This window comes from Pteropus vampyrus, unplaced genomic scaffold, assembly GCF_000151845.1.
Source record: "Pteropus vampyrus isolate Shadow unplaced genomic scaffold, Pvam_2.0 Scaffold1, whole genome shotgun sequence".
Classification (NCBI taxonomy): domain Eukaryota; kingdom Metazoa; phylum Chordata; class Mammalia; order Chiroptera; family Pteropodidae; genus Pteropus; species Pteropus vampyrus.
This window is the reverse complement of record NW_011888782.1, coordinates 2,524,390-2,547,032: the sequence shown is the minus strand read 5'-3', so window position 1 is coordinate 2,547,032 and position 22,643 is coordinate 2,524,390. Positions and strand designations below refer to the sequence as shown.

Below are 22,643 nucleotides of genomic sequence, written 5' to 3'. Positions count from 1 at the left end.
AGAGATCTCCAGCCCCTTCCGTCATGGGAGGACAGCAGCAAGAAGGCAGCAGTTATGAACGAGGAAGAGGGACCTCGGCAGAAGGCAGCGATGTTGGCTTCATAATCTTGGACATTCTAGTCTCTAGAACTGTGAGATATAAATTTATGTTGTTTATTAAGCTACCCAGTCTATGGCATATTGTTATATCAGCCCCAAACAGACTAAGACAGTACCTGGTACAGACTTATTGGCAAAGAAGAGGCACCCCATCTCCTAGTCTAACTTCTCCTGTACAGCTCATGTCTGTAGATAAGGGGTTGGCAAATCCTCTCTGTAAAGGGCTAAATAATAAATATTTTAGGCTCTGTGGGCCCTATGGTTTCTGCTACAATTACTCAACTCTGCTGTTGCAACACAAAAGCAGCCAGAGACAATGAATAAATAAATGAGCATGGCTGTGCTTCAATAAACATTACTTTTAGGCTGAAATTTGAATTTCATATAACTTTCAGGTATCACAAAATATTATCTTTCTTTGGTTTTCTCAACCATTTAAAAAGATAAAAACAATTCTTAGTTCAGAAGATATACAACAACGGGTGGCAGGCCAGATTTGGCCTGGGGCTATATAGTCTGTGGACCCCTCCTACAGATGTTCCAACTCTGAAACTTCTCCCTAAAATCTACTCATTACATTGGTGCTGGATGAAAAATTAGTGAAGTTTGGCAAAAATTATTTTCAGTCGATTTGTATTTTTATTGCTCTTGCAACATAGCACATATAGGCTAATGTTTGAAAGCAAAGGAGAAGCGAGTGCTGAAAATTATTTCCAAACCTAAAGCTAGTAATATATTTAAATGCTCATTGTTTTCAAATTCTGCCTATACCTGAGTGATCACATAGTAACACAGTGACCAGAGCAACAAGAGAGTCCCAGGAACTGGAAGTGAGGGAGTTCGGACTAAACTGGCCACCTCTGCTGACTTCCATTTCATCTTAATAGAAGGAGGTTATAGAGAAGGCTTTGCTAAGCTCCTAGTTTATAATCTTCAAAGAAAAGCAACTCACTTATTTCATTTTTAAAATTTAATAATCTGGTATTGTCAGATTTTTGATCTACGACCGTTACTTTTGCAAAGTACACGATATCCCATTTTCTAGATTATGATTAAATGCTTTAAGTAATTAAAATGAAGGTAGTTTTGCCAAAACAAGTGACCCAGATGCAGTCTAGTGATTTTATTCCTGGTATGTTGTTTTCTTCCTTACTGTTTGACTGAATTTGACCAAGTATGATCTGGCTCTTATTTTCATGTGGGTCAATGCAGTTTGGATTACTCCCCAACGGACGGCATTGCTCCTCTGGAAGAAGAACCTGTCATCCCCTTATATTCCATGTCACAAGGCTCTATACCATTTTAGAAGAGAGACACAAAGGAAATGGAAGCTGCAGGACTGTGTCTTTTGAGGCTGTTGTGTTTCCTTAGTTTCTGAGACATAGACCTCAGCCGGAAGCGGAGGAATCTTGCCATTCTTTCACTGTGCAGTGATATTCTGCTTGCTCAGCGTGGGGACAGCACCTGGTAGGGTATGGAGAACACTGAATGAATTTGCTCCTAGAGAGACAGCAGAGAAAGCACCAAACTTCAAAGTGAAAAGCTAAATGACAACACAGTGGCTATGTACTATGAGGTGATGGTTAAGAGGAGTCCCCAAGTGAGACCATGGCCAGGTGCCAAATGGAGCAGGTGGTAAGAGCTTCAAGGCCAGAAAGGGAAAGTTGAGGAGACCTCTGAGAGAAGTGAGACCTTGTCCTTGGCCTACAGAGAAGTAGGACTTGGAGAGGTAATGAAAAGGAAGGGGAAGCTGGCGGCCAGCAGAGAGGGCCTCTAAGTCTTGGCTTTACGAATGAATGGTTTTCTGACCTTCGGCAAGTGATTTTTCTAAGGTTCAATTTCTTTCTCTGCAAAATGGTCATGATATCATTTCCCCAGCTGGGTCCCCAGAAAGCAGACTCGGAGTCATTGTGCAGGAAGTCTGTGAGGGAGTGTTCTTGTGTCCAACATCTGGGGGAAGGAAGTGGAAGGAAGCAGACTAGACACAGGGACATGTCAAGTTGTGATTCTGTCTCTGTGGAGGCCTCAGTCGACTCCACAGAGCTCTGAAGCTGGGATGGCCCTGCAGAACCGTCCTGAGTCGAGGAGAGGGGGCCAGGCCTTTATAACCTCAAGTCAATCAAGCACTGCATGTAGGTAGGCCACCCTGGGAAGGGACCATGAGTGAGCAAGACATTCTGCAGGCAAGGCAATCTCTGAAGGGGCTGACACTTGAGGGCGATCCACGATGGCACCCTAGCAGCTGTGGAATGCCTGCTGGCCTGCTGTGATGAGTGACACAATGCATGTAAAACTGATACATACAGGAGATATTCTTAAAGAAAAATCAAGTTTGGTACTCATCACTCAGGAGTAAAGAAGTAGTTTCTTATTCAAAAGGCTGTAGGGAAGGTAAAGATAGCACAAGGGATGTGATTTAAGGATACTGAGTTAATCGTGTTAATTTTTTTTTTTTAATTTATTTTGAAAAATGTCAAGCCTATAGAAAAGTTGCAAGAATAGCACAATGAACACCTATATATGATCCACCTAGATTCACCGGTTGTTAACATTTTGCCACATTTGCATAATCTGCCTATATCTATACTATATATACATATTTGTAAATTGTTGTAATAATTATTGCTTGTCATTTGTGAATAAATTCCATTCATCGTGGTTTTTCACTCCTAATTATTTAAGTGTACAGCTCCTTAGAGCAAAGACATTCTCTGATGTAATCGCAGTAAATGATTAATTTTAAGAGATTTCACATTGATATATTCTATTTAATATGCCAATCCATAGTCAAATGTCATCATTTGTCCCTATAATGTCCCTTATAGCAATTGTTTTTTTAATGCAGGATACAGACCAGGATCACATATTGTATGCAGTTGTTATGTCTCTTTGGTGTCATTTGTTCTGGAACAGTTACTCAGTTTTTCATTATCTTTCATGATACTGACATGTTTGTAGAGTACAGGCCAGTTGTTTTATAGAATGTTTTGCAATGTGGGTTTGTCTGGTACTTTCTCATGATTAGATTCAGTTTATACATTTTTAATGGTATCTTATATGTGATACTGTGTCCCTCCAAATTTCTAAAAAATTAGTTTGGGGAAGTTGCAGACATATACAAAAGTAGTCAGAATAGTGTAGTTAATCCCAGTGGATTCATCAATCAGCTCAACAATTATCAACTCGTGGTAAAACTTGTTCTGTCTCTACTCCTGTCTATTCTGCCATGAACTTTTAAGAAAGCCCCAATCATCATATCTTTTTATCCATTAATCCTTCAGTAACCTGCCCTTTGATGTCTCCCCTAGGATGTCCATGAGGCATTTTAAATGCAGGATGTCCAAAATTGAACTCCTGGTTCCCTACCAAACCTGCTGTCTGCACAGCCTTCCTCATCTTTACGTAAGAAAGGTAGGAGCTACGTAAGAACAAACCCTTCAGCGCAGTCGTTAGTGCTCCTAAAGGCTTAGTGTGTGGTGATTTAAGGGTATCAGGCAAATGGCTTCATCATCTCCTACTGTAAGAAAGCAAAGCTCTGTATGGAAGTTGAGGAGCAATACGTTTCATCTTACTGTCCTGTTTCTTCAAGTTCTCTCAGCGGGGAGACCTGGGACTTAGCAGCATTAACGTATGTAGTGCCAGGAGTAGAGTAGACCCCAGCACAGGGGTCAGGAGGGAAGGCGAGGGGCGGAGGACAGCAGCTGCTGGGATTTATAGCCTTATAGTTACTAGCATGCGTCTTTGGACAAGTTACCCGACCTCCATCTGTAAAGCGGAGCTAATAATTGTCATTACCTCGTAGGGTAGTATTGAGGGTTATTCGAGATCATGAACATATGAAGTTCTCTTAGGATAGTTCATGGCACACAGTAAGCGCCCAATAAATGTTAACAACTTATACTAGACTCTCAATACACGTGTTGTTGCTTCTTCTTGAAAAGCCCCCAAGCCGTATCTAAAGGTGTTGGCATGTGTTAGTTTGCTAAGTGATGTTTTGTACCTGAGGGCATCTGTAGGCAAGAAACTGTCTGTGAAAACATTTATATAGCATTTTTTTTAGTATGCAAAAAGAAGTGCCAGTTCTCTAGGAAAATGTCATGAAGTTGTTGAATATAAAAGCCAACCATTTACCATCCTCTAACACTTGGCTTCCTGTCACCAGACACTTTTTACTCCTGCTGGGAAACCACTCCACAAATGAAAGTCCCCTGCTGGGGCACAGACAGCACTTGGCTCTCAGCAGTTGTTAGGTGGTGTCACTCAAAGTCACTGGAATGTCAGCAGAATCACAAGGAATCAGCATTGACTTCCTTTCCGGCCCGAGTAATTTCTATGTGCACTTGAAGAGAGATTGCTTCTTATTTGTGGATAGATGGATGGATGGGTAGATGGATGGTTGGATGAGCCTTTGTGGCTTCATGGCCACTGAAGCCCTTACCCTCAGAGCAGGGTTTCCTGGTTTTAGTTCAAAATAGCTTTCTTTACCACCATAAGCTAGAGTCGATTCCAGGCCTGGCTCCAGGCTTCCACTGGAAGCCAAAGGGTGAACCTATGGAAGGACAGCTGGCCAGCTTTCAACTCTGAGGATAGTAAGTGACGTACTGTTGCCAAGGGACTGGTCCTTTAATTTACACAGGCCAACACAATGGATCATGCTATGAAGGGCTCATTCAGTCTGAATGAATAGTTCTCTGATCTTCATATATCAAGTGATCTCTCTAGTGTCCTAGGCCTTGCTACTTAAAGTGTGGTCGTCCACGGACCAGCAACATAGATACCACCTAGAACCTTGTGAGAAATGCAGAATCTCTGGTCTTACCCCTTCTGAATCAGAATCTGTATTTTAAGAAACTCTGGAGATTCATGCACATGTTAAAGTTTGAGAGGCACAGGACTCAAGAAGACTTTTACCCTGGGAGGACTTTGTTACCAGAGTATGTGTTGGGGTCAGTCTTTTTTAAAAAATTAAGTTTATTGAGGTAATATTGGTTAATAACATTTGGATCAATTGTAATAAAAGCCAAGTATTATATAAAAAATATATTTATGTTTTAAAGACCTTAACTTTTTGGACCTTTTTAACTCATTTTCCATTTATTTTATTAAGAAAGGAATAATTTATATCTAGTAAAACTCACTCTTTTTAGTATATCATTCTGAGTTTTGACAAATGTATCACTTTTATATAACAGAATTCGCTCTCTTTAGTATACGTTTCTATCTGTTTTGATAAATGCCTATAGTCATGTAACCATCACTACCATCAAAATTATAGAGCAGTTTTCTCATCTCCAAAACTTTTCTTGTGCTCCCCTCTTTGAACGCATCTCTCCCATCACACCCTGCCACTGGCAACACACTGATCTGTTTTCCATCCCTATAGCATTGCCTTGTCTGGAATACCATATAAGTGGACTCATCACTTAGCATCATAGGCTCCAGTTGTAACTGGATAGTAGTTGTGGATGTGGATCTAAATCTATGAATAGTCATGTGTTAAACTCTTGTAATTCTGAATTCCTTTAGTCCCCATACAAGGAGAATTGTCACAAAGAGAGCCAGGTTTTGGGTTAAAGTCTCAGGCATCTCACAAGCGGTTGTCCCTAAGGTTTCTGGGCCCAGGTAGCTTGCTGTTAGAGGGATTCACTACCCAGGAAATTCTGACACCGAACTTCCAGTTTCTCTTTCAAGGACTGGTCAGGTTCTTGCCAGTGGCTCAGAGTCCTTAGTTCCTTAGAACAGTGGTGGGAGGGGTGGCCTCTGCTGTTTTGCTCAGTGGGACAAAGTTCTAGGGCTAGGATCCACCTCATTAAGGCTCAGCCTGAGAATGGAGAGCCATGGAGAAGGGTCTGGGGGAGCTTTCGAGCCCATTTTTCCAGCTGGAAGTTAATATCCTAAAAACACTTGGGCCCTAAGAAGTGTTCTTAATGAGAGGGGTAGGATCTCCTTTTGGTGGCCACAACTCTGCATCACTTCTGTATTGTCAGCTCATGCAGGAGGCACAGGAAAAAAAATTTGCCTGCATAGATGTGTGTCTCCCCTCAGGCTTCCTGAAGTTGTCCCACAGCTCACTGATGCTCTGGTCAATTTTTAAGGCCCCCACACCTCTCACCCCCCATTTCATTTTGGATTGTTTCTATTGCAGTGTCTTCAACTTAACTAATCTTTTCTTCTGTAATGTCTATTGATTTCACTATTGATTTCATCCGGTGTAATTTTTTTTTTTTTTAATCTCAGACATAGTTTTTATCTCTAGAAGTTTGATTTGAGTCTTTGTATCTTCCAAGCCTCTGCTTAACATGTTCAATATTTCATCTAGCTATTTGAACAAGTAGGATAGAGTTATAATAATTATTTTAATGTCCTTGTCAGCTAACTCTAACATCTGTGTCATTTCTGGGTTGGTTTCAACTGATTTATCTTTCTCCTTATTACAGGTCATATTTTTCTACCTCTTGGTATGCCCGGTGAGCTTTGATTGAATTTTACCTTGTTGGATGCTGGAGATTTTTGTATTGCAGTATAGAGTCTCAAGCTTTGTTTTAGGATTCAGTTAAGTTATTGGAAAACAGTTCGATACTTTTGGTCTTACTTTTCAGCTTTGTTATGTGAGACAAGGGTGACAATTAAAATATGGCTGATAATTGCCCACTACTGAAGCAAGATCCTTCCATGTATTCTACCCAATGGCCAGTGAATTATCAAGTTTAATAATAAAAGCCAGTAGCAGGTATGAAGAGGCACTATTCCTGGCCGTATGTGAGCTCCAAGGACTATTCTCTCTAGCCCTTCCACAAGATTCTGTCCTTCCCCTCAGGAATTTCCTCACAGGCCTGCACTGATGATCTATACACAGCTGAATCATTACTCTTTGTGTGGGTAAAAGAGGCTTGTTTCAAGTTTTTAAAAACTATTTTCGTTTCTTAGTTATGTAAAATGTTTCCATAGGTCTAAAGTTAAATCTATAAAAATTTGCTTTGAAGAAGACCAGCTTACATCTTCAATCCCTTAACCTATTCTCTTCTTTTCCCAACAGGGAATCACTTTTCAAAAATTTCATAGCTCATCCTTTCATTTTCTAAATATATTCAGGTAAATGCACCCTCCCTCTCACTTCTTAAAAGTTGGGAGCGTATCATATACACTTGTGTCAGTGTCATTTAGCAATATATCCCAAACATTATTTTATAGTAATATATAGCAATACACTTCATTCCTTTTTTATAGCTTCCAAATTCTTCTTTGTGTGGATGTACCATTGTTTATTCCCTGGTTTATTCCCTGGTGGGGTTTTCCTGTCTTTAGCTATTATGAATAGTACTATAATGAATAGCATTAGGCTCTTTAGTTTGATTGCCAGTTCATCTTTGAGATTGATTTCTAGAAATGGGATTGCTTGGTCAAAGGATAAATGCATATATAATTGGGGTAGGTATTTCCAAATGTCACCTTGAATTCCCACCAGCAATGTATGAGAGTACCTTTTTCCGGTTTCCCCACAGAGTATATTTCATACTTTTGGATTTTATGTTTTATATGATCTTCTTATATCCATCTATCCGTCTATCTGTCTGTCTGTCTATCTATCTATCTATCTATCTATCTATCTATCTATCTATCTATTTATTCATCTATCTGTATCATCTATCTGTTTCTTTTTTAAAGGTAGTCTTTCATTGCAGAGTCTATCTTACTTGTTTGGGGTATGTTTTGGGGGATTTAGGAAGCTATATTTTCACCTCTCTCGCAAACACACTTGAGATAAATGTTTCAAAGTCTACACTTGGAGTAGAAGGGAGGCAGCCACTTTTGGCCTCAGGTTTCAGCTGAGATTTCCAACACAGTTTACCAGGAATATTGCTCATTGGGAGTTAAACGGTGTTGCTTGCACAGATTAATAAAAAGCGACGCCTTTATTATTATTATTATTATTCTTTTGCTTTTAGCCATTTAGCCAGTAATTTTTATGTGAATGATTTTAATGAGGTAAAAAGACTTGCAATGCTCTACATCCCTAAGGTGTAGGAGGAATCACCTTTCCAGGGCTGCTGATTTTGGTTTCATCAGTTAATGCCTGGATTAATGCCTAGAGACCACACGTCAGTGAAGTGATGAGCAATATCATGGCCAGCTGGACATTGCTGCTCCTATAAGTAGGTATTTAACATATAGTCTTTTTTTTTTTAATTTTTATTTTTCAATTAGAGTTGACATTCAACATCATATTAGTTTCAGGTATACACCATAGTGGTTAGGCATTTATGTAGTTTATGAAGTGATCCCCCCAATTAATCTAGTTCCCACTGGCACTACACATGGTTATCACTATCTTATTGACTGTATTTCTTCTGCTCTACTTTGTAGCCCCATGACTATTTTCTAACTACCAATTTATACGTCTTAATTCCTTCACCTTTTTCACCCACCTTCCCTACACCTCTCCCCCTCCCCACCTCCCACAACCTGGCAATCACCAGTTTGTTCTCTGTACTATGAATCTATTTTTGTTTTGTTTGCTTATTTTTGTTCCTTAGATTCTATAACATATAGTCTTTATTGAGGAAGATGAGAATAAAGGTGGTTCCCATGGAGCTGCCTAGTGCCCACGTGTGTTTAGTAGGCTACACTCAAGATTTACCTGCATGAGCATGCCCGACACAGTGCATGCCCCTTCTGATGCTCAAAACGGATTTATGTATTTGTGTATGTGACCGAGACCCATCCTTGGCCAGATGGCATTAGATCTTGTGCCAGCTGCTGTGGCTACAGAGCCTTCTTTGAGTGCTGCAGGGCTACAGAGAGTTTACTGGCAATTTCCTTGTTGAACTCTCATGTCAGATGTTTGGAAAGGTCTTGCCAAGGTCAGAGCACAGCCCTTGTGGAGTGCTGTGAGAAGGGCAGAAGTCAACAAATTTAGAGGCGGCAGAGGCACAAGGAGGCTCTCTGAGTAACACTGAGGTCAAATGTAGTGGTTGGTTCTCAGAAAGATGGCTCACAAGTTCTTGAAATTTTTTTTTCTTTCAATCACAGGAAGACTTTGAGAAAAGCCAAACTGAAGATAAGAAACCCACGACCTTTATTGTCCTTATTAACCTGACATATAGCTCATGGCACAATAGCAATCACTTATAAAAATGAATTAAGCACTGTTTTTGAGATAGAGTAGCAGGAGGTTTGTGGTCATATAGCTTAGGTTTTGAACTGGACCAAATTCGTAACAATGTTTAGGCGAAGGGAAGCTTGCTTTCAATGCCCAGCACCTCTGTACCAGGGAGTATGCTAAACCATGTACCCTCTTTCATGTGCAGCTCTTACCATGTACTTGTGAGGTGGGCAAGACATTTCATTTTATAAACTAAGATGTTGTATTTCAGGAGGTTAGGAAATTTTCCCACTGTCACACAGCTAGCAGGTGGCAAGACTACATTTCAATTAGAAGTCTGGATAATTCTAAAACCAGTGCCGGTAGCCACCAGCAAGGTGTGATGGTGACAGTTAGAGCTGAGTGACACAAAATCTAGGTCTCATTAGGAACTCTAAAGGAGCCTTTTAATTACCATAGATCTTCCACGTGCCTGGCATTATGCTCTGGAACCTACTCGTTCTCATAAGTATGTGCCAGCCCACTTTAAAGATGAAGAGTCTGTGATACAAAGGCTAAGTAAAACGTCCAAAGCCAAAGCCAGCATTCAGGCTTCAGGTATGCTGCTGTCAAATTTTATGCCTTTTTGCATGCTTTTCTGAGTTGTAGGGTATTGGATATCTGAATTTTGACAGCATCTCATTCTTCGAGCCCAGGCTTCTTTGTCAAATATATATATTTAATACAAAGAACTTACTATTTCAGGATTTCCAAGTGCTTTATGAATAAAGTTCATTCTGTCTCACTGATTGAAATAACCCTTCAATGGAGAAATAGATGAAGTGATGATTCTTTTCTCTTCCACTTACTAAATCTCATTGAAAAGGTGTTAGTTATCCCTCCCACATTCCATTTCTTTAATAAAAGGTCAGTGTCAGGCAGCACTTCTGAAGAAACTACTGATTGAAACCAGCATTTCAATTCCAAAATGACAACAAAAGCTCATATGTAAGAAAGGCTTGGTGACCAGCAAAGGACGGCTCCTTGCCCAAGAGCAAGGAGCTAAATTTACATGTAAGATGTAAGGGATCCTTTAAAGAGACAGTTAGAATTCTTACTCAGCTGTCTCAACGTCTGCAATCAATTAATTGTACTTTTCTTGTGAGTCTGTTAGGTGTGTGGTATTAGTGCTGTGAGGCACATACCAAGGGAGACACCTTACACTGAGACTGGACACCTGAAATGTGACTCATAAGATTCGGGTGAATGCCAAGTGCTGCCTGAGTGGAGCCAATGCCCAGGAAGTACAGAGGAGAGATCTATCTCTTCCAAAGGGATGAACAGGCCCATACACTACTCAGATGATGCTTTCTCCATCTAGTGGACCTGTTTTGTTCGATTCCTTGGCCCAAGAATGACTTAACCCCTTCCCGTGAAGGTGAGGCTCATGTCAGCCAGCTTGGCCCTGCCTTCCAGGTCTAGGTAACTTTGGCTCAAGTCCTAAGTCAATGTCCTATAGGAGATCACAGTCCTTCCTAAGACATCTGCAAATCCCTAGGTATTGTGAATATCTCATCCTCTGTCTCTGTTTTGCACTATATTGATCTAGATTGAAAATCTAACTCTATCCATTTTTCCTACTCACTCCAAAAGTCTGTGAAGGCACTAGACTTTTTTTTTAATATTTGGAAGCTGGTGATAAAGGCTTCATGTCACAAAGACTTAAGTGACTTCAAACTAATCATTAGGCATCCCTGTCCTTGAAAAATGGTTGTTAGCCACCTGTTGCAGGTAGACTCACCACAGAGCAGGCTCTGAGATGATTTTCCTACAGAATTTCCTGCAGGAAGGCAGGATCCATACATGCAGCGAGAGGGAAGGAAGCAGGACTGGGCAGAGGGAGAAGCTGGGCTATAGTATTATCTCAGCAAGGCCTGTTGACTGTACAGGATGTGCTGAACCCGGGATGACCCTGCAACGTTGTCCCAAGGAGTTTTGAGGGGGCTTGACAGCCCTGCATCCCCCAGTCACTGGCTGTAGGAATGCAGGAAGGGGTGTGAGCCCCTTGAGAGGGCTGCCTGCTGACTGAGGGCTGTCTGCCAGGGGCGCTCCCAGCAGCTGAGGAATGAGACTTCAGTCCTGGAGGGGGGTCTCGGGGTGCAGACCAAAGTCCACTATACCCGCAGTAGTCTCCTTCCCCAGCTTCATCCCACTTTTCTGGAATCTCTTGCTTTTCTCCCTTTCTCAGGAGCAAAATAAAATGTTTTCATGCTGGGTGTCTTAGCCATTTCTTGGGCTTTTGTTCTCATCTATGCCCATAGGATCTCACCTTCCATGAAAAACTCTTCTCTATGTATTTTTTCTAAATATTTTTGTACACGTGCGTGTACCAGCTCAAGTTTAACACATTTGTACCCTAATTTCATTTGTTCCACGTCAATACAATAGGAGATATCAGAGAGAAATTGTAATAAGCAGAAGGTGGATTCCAGAGGTTTGCAATGAGGCTGCTCTTCTTACTCTGTGGTCTTAGACAAGTCCCTTTGCCTCGCCGAGTCTCGGTTTCTCCACCTGTAAAATGGAGGAATAATTAGCATAAGTATTAAATAGCGCTCTATTTAGTACTAACTGGGCACCCAATAAATGCTAGATGGCTCCCTTCTCACACCTCTTTCTTGACCCTTTAAATTGCCATTCTACAGCCCCTGGCTTTGTGAGCTGGTGTCCAAATGACTACGAAAATGCGTGTTCTGTTAGTTTTTTTCCTACACAAATTTGAAATCCTTTTTCCAAGCAAACGATCCTAAAGAGAGGGCCCTTTAACTATTGTCAACTGCAAAACGGATGTCCAGGGTTGGGGAGTGGAGGGCAGATGGGGGCACAGGTTCAAGGACAATGTTATGTTCATAATGCCAAGGTTTCTTCTGGCTTCCTGGTGTCTTCTGTTTATTCTTCCTTGCTGATTTTTTTTTTTTCATTTTAGAGCCACAAATCAAATATATTATATTTATATATAATGTGTTTGATTTCCATTAAGACCATGCCTGAATTGTAGTAAACTTGTACTTTTCCCATGTGGAGGCATTATTTTAAAACAATTAAACATGTTTGTGATAAAATTATAATAAACGAACACAGCCGTTTTCATATTATTTTGAAATATGTACGATCTGTTCAGTGCTGAAAACACCACCACGTACTGCAGGTTCAGCAGGAAGTCTCCTGTTTATTGCTGTACTCATTGAGTTTTGACTCTAATAGTTTTCAGTTTGTCAAATTAGAAGAAGAAAGTCAGCATGCAACCCAACCTTTTCAACTCTCAGCCATGGAATAGACTGTCACATCTGGGCTCCCAACTCATGGGACCTTAGGAATGAGATGGGCTCCATCTGACAGTACAATATGAACATATTGGCAAAGAAATAATCTAAATGAATGTTATTTTGGATTACTGATCAGGTGAGACAGAGCCAGAGAGTTGCAGCTGTTCTGAAACCCTACTGTGTATGAGGAGCATAAGCCAGCGAGTCACCCTTGTGCCACGTGAGTGTGCAAAGAGAACAGCCAGAAGCACTCTGGGTGGACTCAGGGACAGAATAATAGGCAAAACCTTGGGGGAAAAAAATGGAAGAATACTAGAGTCACAGTGTTTCAACTCCGTGTTAAAGAGAAGGCGTTTTCTGTCCACCTGTGCTGACGGACGCCAGGCTGGTCTTTTCTCTACAGGTGATCATCCCTGGTGTCTCTGTGTTGTCCACATTTCCTCTTCTTATGAAGACACCAGCCAGATTGGATTAGGGCCCACCTATAAGGCCTCATATAAATGTAATCACCTCTTTTAAGGTCCTATCTCCTAACAGGGTCACATTCTTGAGATACGAAGGGTTACAACTCTGAATTTGAGGGGGCAGTACACAATTCAGCCCATCATGTTAGGTGTTTTCATTATCTGAGGTGTGAGTGCCTTCTAATGGCCTTTCCCTGGTCCTGGGCCTGAGGGGCAGATGCAAGTCTCTGGAAGGCACTTGCATGTATCAAGATGGTACCATAAAATGGTTCTCTAACTTTGGAACAGAGATGACTGACGGAATGTCCCGAGCTGTAGTTAGCAAAATTCTTTACTTTGTGTCACCTGTGACAGATAGTAGGCCAAGCCTGATTCACTCCCTTTAGGGATGTGTGTCCACTCCTGTGCCTAGACCCAGGCTCTAGGTGGCGCTCAGTTTCCCACCTGCCAGCAGCACCTCAGCCAGTACTGGCTAACTCTTTGTCAAAAGGACTTGAAAATCAAGTTACCAGTTGACACATATGAATAGCATGTTTTGCTGATCAGAGATTGCCTCTAACACCTGAGAGAAGTTCATTTAATTCACTTTTTACATCAAATGCAATATTAATAGAATAATATGTAGACAAAAATGAAGATCAGAGAGAAAGTGAGGAAGTTGATGTGTGAACATAGTTGCTGTGGCTGAGTGTACAGTTTGGCTCAGAGCTTCCCGGAAGCCAAGCCAAAAAAGGGGAGCGTGATACAATTCCTAATTCTCATTATGAAGATTGTGAATGTGTTACCAGTTCCTCAAGGAAGAGAGAGCTTCTCACATGGTGTTTTATATGGAGCATATTGAGTGAAGTTAGATCCTCATTAATAATTTTGCAAGAAATGCAGATGTGAATTTCTTAAAGTTAGCTTCTTCGGTGATAAAAAGCTGTCCTGTGGTGAACTGAGACATGTAGTTTTGTAGGGGTCTAAATATTCAAAGGTAAAACTTGGACTACCTAGAGAATTTACAATCTGTTGATTTTAATTTAGAATTAAATGTTTGCTTCTCATTTTTAAAATGAAAAGCATGTGACCCTCGAAGAAGGGATAAGAGCAAAAGTGAAAGCAGATTTAGATTTAAATTCCCTGAGGAATAAATGACAGGAATGACTTTGGCTGATTTGATGACTATGTTTTTCTACTGCCATGCATTAATTAACTAACCGTGTTTTGACTTTCTATTTTTATGGTCAGCTCCTAATCAAAGAGTGTTAAGTACAATCACTGTTATAGATGTACTGAGAAAAGCAGAACGCAGAACAACATCCACTAGTAGTAACTCAGTGTGGAACCTCATCGGCCTCCGGTCAGGGGTTGGTTCGCCCATGTTCAGGTGGTAGAATCCTATCCGTAATTGCCAGGAAAGAATATGATAAAATGTGGAGCGGTTTCTTTACTCAGGACTGTCTAAAACCATCTCAAGGATTTGTTGAGTGTAATCAACTTTACCCCTTTGACATGCAAACAATCTACAAATGCAGAAAAACAAATTCACGGAAGGAGACAGAAAATGAGAGAGGCTGAGCACAATAAATTTCTACCTCTTTCTCTAAGAACTGGGGATTATCCTCTTACAATATGACTTGTCCAGTCTGGGCTAGATTTGTCCCCTCCTTGTATGGTATACCTTTTGCTCTTGGCTTTCTGCCTGTCTCATTCTGTTGCGGATAGGATGACCTGTTCTTTGTCAGGGCCCTTTTATAATTTGCAAGAGTTATTAATATTTACACCTAAGGATTCTCAAGATTCAGTTGAAAAGCAAACATTCCTGGCTGGTTTTTCTAACTTAGGCACTCTGTAACATGTCAGGTGCTTCTTAGTTCCCCAGAAACCTTGGAGGACCTTGAGGAGGGGTCACTGCTAGGCTTGTGTTGATGTCTCTGAACTTGGAAGAGGGGTTCTGGAGGTGCTACCCAGCTCTCAGAGGAGAGCGTGCCAGCCACTGGTGCTGGTGCTTCTGAGGTTGAGTCTGCCCATGCTGGAGAAACTGCAGACTGGCGTCAGTTGCTGCTGACAGCAAGCTGTGTTTTCAGCATGACATTCACTGGAATTGGAGGACAAGTCCCTATTTTCTCTTGCTTTCCCATCTCCCTGGAGCACCCTCTATTGAAGGAGCCTTATACGGAACAGCAGGCAAAGCTTAAATGGTCAGCAGAGTCTTGGGGCCAGTATCATAAGGCTAAGTACGGAAGAGTGGGTTTGGAGTTGATATTAGCTTAATATTGCCTCAACTTGCCAGCCCATCACACATCAAAGCCATTCTTGGAGCAGACCTTGTTTATATGCTTCTTGCTTCTCCATGAAACTTAAACGACTCCTTCAGCACTTGTGGTGAAAGAAAGCCTTGGCATTCTGCGGTCCTGGGACAGGCCTCTCTAAGCATCTATGTTTATATTTCCTTTGAGTCATCAACACAGAGGCATAAAGATTTTTATGGCTTTCTATGTATGTATATTTAAGGAAAATATATAAAGAGAACTGAAAAAGCTGTTTGTTTTCTTTCGTACACCAGGTAGACAGTAATTTTGTGGTTATTATAAACATATAGTTCAAACAGCCTAATTTCTTGAAAAAGGAAAGAAACATTATGCCTCTCTGATTTTCTACTCAAATAGAATTTTTTAATGCAAATGAAGGCATGAATTAAGCATAAAAATAACCTAATTCCTATCATCGTATTTTTAATGATCCCTAATTAGAGCAAAATTTAAAATGAATACAAGCATATTAGAAACTTTTCTCATATGTCCTTAATTTGTATCTATCACTCATAATGCTAACCCCATTATGCATGATAGCATTAGAGGAAAACACCATTTTACTCACACTGAACCTATTTCTTAAATGCAAACACCTTTCCTAGGTACAGACACAGAGGATACATTCAACAGCTTCATCATGTGACGAAGTTCTTAAGACCTGTGTTATTCTGAGTCTTGTCCTTCTGATTATGTTTTGAAAAGGAGAACATGCCTTAACTAGTTTTCCTAAGGCTCCAAGCCTGAGCTCTTGCTCTGAGAGAAAGAGAGAGAGAGAGAGAGAGAGAGAGAGAGAGAGAGAGAGAGAGAGAGAGAGAATGAGAGAGAGAGAGATGGAGTGTTTACTGGCATCATCATGTCTATACTCAGGCAGAAACAGAGAGGAAATCTAGGTGTCTCAGCATCATTGTCTGGCATGGATCAAAGAGGTGAAAAATGTTCCTGTCAACTTCAGCTTGTGAATTATTTAAGGTAGTATTTTACCCCCCTTAATTTACAAGGACTGATGGTAAAGAAATCATCACACAGAATTAGATATAAAAACATTCTGGTTCCTAAATATACAAACAAACATTAATAGTCCCAACTTTGCTGGAATGTGACAGTTTTAAGAAAACATCTCAGTGGAACATATAAATGTTGTAGAGGAGCTTTAAAATGGTTTAGTTCCAAAAGAATTGTGATTCCATAAAGCCTGGACTGAAACTACTTTAATTGCTGGGTTTTTGGGAAATTGTTCCCATTTTGTTCTTCTCATCTGATACAGAAAATAATGAGGTGAGGCCTCAATCCCACCAGCTGCAGATGGTGGGGACCCTCAGGACTAAGCCAAAGGCAGGCAATGTCTCAGACAATGTCAGCAACAGCAGCTGTTAGTGAATCAAGGAAACGTTGGAGGACTCTGTATGACAAAAGTTATTACTAAATTTTGGAGACGAAGCAAATAAAATATCTGATTTCAAGCAAGATAAGCATTCCTGCAAGACTGGAAAAAAAAAATAACTATTGTTTTGAATGTAGCATGTATTTGGTCCTGCTGCTGGTATGGGCTGGGCTGAATCTGATGGGTGAAAGAAGCAGTGACAGATTGAGCCAGCTCTTTACTTTTATCACCTTGTAATATTTACAGGAGGCAAATATTACAATATTTAAATAATAACACTCACAGACACCCCACTACCCCACCGATTGATAATGCCCCTGGCTGTCGTTTCAGGCAGTGGGCTTTGTCAACTAAGTTTTGTTCCCCAAAGCATGGTCCCAGAGCAGTAGCATCTGCATCACCTGGAAGTCTGTTAGAGATGCAGAATCTTAGCCCCTCCACCCCAGACCCACCAAATCATAGTCTGCATTTTTAACAAGTTCCCTATGTGACTTCTGTGCCCATGAGGATTAGAGATACATGTCCAAATTGTCCTCCCCAGTATATCTGGCTGCCCCATGCTGCAGACGTCCATGTATCCCCCATACCGTTTTGCATCTAACGTTTTTTTCCCAGTTTTATTGAGATATAATTGACATATAATGCTGTGTAAGTTTAAGATGTACAATGTGATGATTTGATACATGTATATATTGTGTTATTACCACAGTAGGGTTAGTTAACACATCCATCACCTCACATAGTTACCAGAAAAATATGGAACACTTCACGAATTAATATGTTATCCTTGTGCAGGGCCATGTTAATCTTCCCTGCATTGTTCCAATTTTAGTGTATGTGCTATTAAAGCGAGCACACTGCTTCCAATTTAAGCCCACTTCCTGCTTCCTTCCAATTCTCTAAATGCCACATGAGTTTTTCATTGGCCTTCACTTTAATTTTCCCTGTCTCTTTTCCCATTAGATAAAATAATAAGGTAGAAAGGAAAGAAAGGCAGAAGAGGGGAAAGAGAGAAGGAAAAAAAGAAAAAAGAAAGAAGGTGAGAAGAAAGAAAAAATGGGAAGGGAAGTAGGCAAAGGGGGAGAGAGAACTACTGCGCCTGTGCCATAGTATTGCTGGAGGTCATGACTTCATGTCAGGTACACTCAAACATATCCCATTCACTATTTCCATTCTTAAAATGAAGCAGTTAGTTTCATATGGTGTTGAAGAGAGTGTTGATTGCTATAATAATTTGGAGGGCAATTAGACAATGTCTGTTCAAATTTTTTTAATGAACATTTTTTTGATTCAGCAATTTCAGAATTTTCACCACAGAAATACTTGCACAAATGCACAAAAATATATATCAAAGGTGCCTATTGCAAGATCATTTAAATAGCAAAAAGCTGTAAATAGCCTAGAAATATCAATAAGAGTTGTTTTGAAAAATCAACATATAACTCTGCAGTGGAATACTATCTTGGCATTAAAAAGAATTGAGGAAGATGCGTGTGTGCTTATGTGATGAGCTCTCTAGATCATATTGTCAACGGAGGAAAGGAAAGTGTAGAACGATGGGCAAAATCTAATTCCATTTGTGTTATTTTTTAGTGTGTGTACATGTGTGTATTTATGAAGCATAATTAATAACTTACTATATTTATATCCAACAGAATATTCTATAGCCATTACAAACACAGTTTTGGCAGAATTTTGAATAACTTGGGACATTTTTGTGATATAATGCAAAGTTTTAAAAAAAGCAAGACATTAGTGTCATGGTTTTTCTCCTTCACCTTTCTTGAGCATTTTCCAATGTTATTAAATTTTCCAAAAAATATCATTAATTTCTCTAAACTATAATTTACTCTTGGGTTCTTAGGTTGTTTGCAATTTTTCAACTCATATATAATGTTGTCATAAACTTTTTTTTACCTAATGTTTTCAAATCTCAGACTCTTCTAAGATAAATTTCTTATAATTACTGGTTCATTGGATGTGACCTTTTATTATAATTACTCGTTCATAGGATATAATATTTGATATTTATTTGCAAATTGGTTTCCATGATCTACAAAGATTTTTAAAGAAATATCTTCAATTTTTGTTACCGTGATTGGCTATTAAAAGTCCTCGTTTATTCAACAAATTTTAAAATTTGAGGTAAAACAGTTCTTAATGCCTACTGTGCACCAAGCTTCCTAAAAGGCAGTGGGCACATCATTAAAATAAGACATGATTTCTCCTGAAAGTGTGACCCGGGGCCATCACACTTAAACAGGGAATTACACCGTGATATGGCCACCATAGAATTATGTCCAGAGAGCCAAGAACACAGCACGCCTAGAGTGTGGCTGTGATAATTAACCAAGGAAGGCACTAGCTCCTTATACTTCACTTTGACGTTTCTTCTACGTTTCATCTAAAGAGTGGTGTTAACTCAGTGATGGGGAAAAACCTTCTTACTCTTATCAGACTTTAAGTATGAACTGCACGTGACTGTAACAAAGAAGTGGAAAAGAAACTCGCCCTAGTTTGTGTGTCAAGGTCTAGTGTCATTTATATAATTGACAGATTCGGAAGGTGATAAGCCTCCTTCAAGGACACATACATTTTTCCTAAATCTCTACCCAAACCTGACCTTCGAATACCCCATTTCTCTCTGGCTGCTTAGAATAGAAAGATTTTGTTCTATAGAAAGGTTATGTGGACTTCGAAGCATTTGCTCGACTTCCAAAAAGACGTTTTCCAAGGAGAAGGGACAACTCAGCCTCTACAAGTAGCACTTTCAACTCTCTTAATATTTCTTAGGTCAAAAAATTCTAGACTCCTAAAAGCAACAAATGAGCAGGACAAACAAACAGAGACCCGTGGACATGGACAATAGACTAGTGGTTACCAGAGGGTGAGGAGGAGGTAGATGGGGTAAAGGCGGTCAAATATACAGTGACAGAAAGAAATCTAACTATGGGAGGTGAACACGCAGTATATATATGCCTTACTGTTAAAGTGTACAGCTGAAACTTATTGGATTTCGTTAACCAATGTCACCATAAAACAAACAAATAAACAAACAAATATAACCAAAATACTTGGGTCATGGACAACTCATATCAGATTGTATGGCTCAAATTGAAATGGAGAATAAATATAAGGTAAAAAAAAAAATTCTAAACTGAAACATTCTAATAAGGTTGACTAAAAGAAATTGCCAATATTTGACATTTGTTAAACTTGTAAAAGTGGCAGTTTCATATGGTTAAACTAAAACCTGGGATTGAATTCGTTCTGTTTCTTTGCAAGGAAATCCCAAGTACACCCTATATCAGACCTAACTGAAACTTCATTTCACACCAAATGACTTCTACAATATCTGCCCCACCTACAAAGAAAAGAAGAGAAAAATTATTAACACAGATTATGCTTGGTTATCACTTTCTAGTCAGATCATTGGTGAGATAAAATTGGAATAAAGTATTTCCCAAATTGAAGGGAAAGAGATTCCCTGCTTATTTAAGCAAAGAAACTTGTAGCTGATGCAGAATTAGGATTCAGGAGCAAGCACGGACAAGCAAACCCAGCAAACTACTAAACAAACTATAATTTATAATCTCCACCCAAACAAGGCTAGTGTCCTCCTCTGAATACAAACAAAATGCTAAGAGTGCATTGTGAATCCAAGATTATTATTAATACAAATCTGTGTACCAGAGACCCAGGAGAAAAAAAAGAGAGAAAGGGGGGAGGAGAGGGAGTGGGGGAGAGGGAAGGAGGGAGAGAGAGATAGAGCAGGGAAGCTTGAGCTTGAGTTTGAAATTGATGGAGATCCTTTTTCTATTACTCTTATCAGATTGAAGCTCATATTGTAAAAAAGTAAATTTAATAATTTAGTAGAGGATTCTGGTATGGGAGACGATGCTTCAGAGCTTGGAAAGCTGGCCTGATCCCATAAAAGCATCAGAATTCTCTGTCAAAAGCTAATTCATAATTTTAAATGAATTCATAGTTTTTTTTAGAGTCTTGCTATTTACAGTGTAACCCACAACTCCAGCCAGTATTTCTCAAACTCTAGAGTGCACGTAAATCACTAGGGGTCTTGTTAAAAGCAGATTCTGATTTAGTAAATCTGGGGTGGGGGTCTGAGATTCTGCATTTCTAACCAGCACCCACATGATGTGATTCTGCAGTGCCAGGATCATACTGAGTGGCAAGGTTTTAGTAGAGCATCCTTCTGATGGCCCTGGTTCCTTTTTTCCTAAATCGACTGTCTGGTCCACACTGAGTGCTGAAGACAAGATGCTCCATCCAGCTCCCCTTCAGAGATTTTGCTCTCTCCTCATTTGACTCTTCCTACCTATAAAATGGGAATAACGAATCCATGTTGAGAGTCCACTGGAGGGCAGAATCTCAGACTTTCTGGTAGGAGAAACTTGAAGATTGTCTGATACAACCCTTTTCCTTCCACCCTCCACCCCTCACCGCATCCATCGCCCTTGCTTGAGATCCTGCTGAATGAGTCAGAAGCTGTCATCTCATTCCATGAGACTGGGACAACTCTGCGGGGTAAGGGCCTCTTGTAGATATTTTCAAGTTAAGTGGAAGTAGCTAACAAACTCACTGCTCAAAGCCACTCAGCCAACCACACCTTGATGAGGGATGTTCTCCTTTGGCTTCGGGATAGAGGACAATTAAGACACCCAGAATTTCTGATGAAAGGCTTTAGGGGGATCCCTCCTGCCCTGCCCTGTCCCCACAGCGGGTGAAGGCACAGCTCAGTCTTGATTTGTCCCCACCTGTCAAGAACTGGTGTCAGGTTCAATTATTGTTTTGCAAATTCATTTCAGTCCTTTAATTTAGTTTCGCCAGAGAATGCAGTATTGATTCCCCAATCTCTTCTGTTTTTCCACATTGGCTTTCTGGTCTCTGTCTCTCCATCTCCCTCCCTCTGGCTCCGGAATACATGTCACATTCCCGGTAAAAGTGCTGTGACAGACTCATCTGCAGTGATCAAAGTAGAGGTATAATAAAGGCAAAGTGTGAACATGCTTGAGAGATGAAGTGATGAAAATAATCATTTTTTATTTATGGAGGATCACTTTAATTTGGACATAAAATAATATAAAGCAGGTGTAACAATGCCTCAGGAGTCAGGACTAAAAAGTGTTCTCATTTAATGAGTCTGCTCTCTTTTGTCCTTTGTAATTGCTGTAGCACCATTTTTAAAGTCCAACAGGTCCTCTTGTCATTGAGGGTGTCTAGTTAGTAAATTTTACATCGTGTGCGGGTGACCATATAATTTATTGGCCAAACCACAATACTTTTGACGATGGAAGGAGACAATATTAGTGCTTATGCTCCTGTGTCAGGCGTGCACTGAAACTATCTCAGGTTAACCAAGACACGGCTGTTCTAATTATGGGCAGTTTGTAATATGGGACCCAGCGACAGTCTGGCATTGAGAGGCGAATCTGTCCAAGAAAAATTGCCAGACAGAATTAAACAGGCATGGAAGACTTTATTCAAGACTACTGCAATAAGGGAGAGATATTGAACTCAGCTCTGAATACAACAATGGCAGCTCGGGATTTATAGCTAAAGGGCAGAATGAGGGGGTCAGTGGATGGAAAATTACTAAGCAGAACTTGTTAGGTATAAAGGGTGGAGGCATTTTTGCTGAACTGGGCTCAGCAAGGTGTTGAGCTCACAATCTGAGGAGCTTCCTGGGTGAAATCTGGTTCACCCGGGTGTTGGTTCACAATCTCAGGAGCTTCCTGGGTGAAATATGAAACTGGCCCCTGTACACGGAGGGTAAGGAAAGACCGAAGAGAGAGGCAGACCACTTCAGATTGGTAGGTGGCAGTTTTGATGAGCAAGGGAACTTGCTTATGAAGCTTGTCTTACTTAGTCGGCCACAAGGTGAATAGTTTTGCACACCCATCTGCCAAATCTTAAAAGTTTATGTAGAGGTCTTAACTGCATTCAGTTACATACATCATCCAGATGGTAGCAACAACA

The 22,643-nt window shown here is 40.3% G+C and overlaps 1 protein-coding gene and 1 non-coding gene across 2 annotated transcripts in view; one reads left to right on the top strand and one right to left on the bottom strand.

Annotated features, from left to right (window-relative positions):
* NEK11 (NIMA related kinase 11) overlaps positions 1–22,643 on the top strand; it is a 225,262-nt gene that overhangs the window by 187,424 nt on the left and 15,195 nt on the right. The gene's annotated exons all lie outside the window — the stretch shown is intronic.
* On the bottom strand, positions 17,397–17,502 carry LOC111737011. Its single transcript, XR_002779328.1, has one exon. It is a non-coding gene; the product is annotated as a U6 spliceosomal RNA (small nuclear RNA).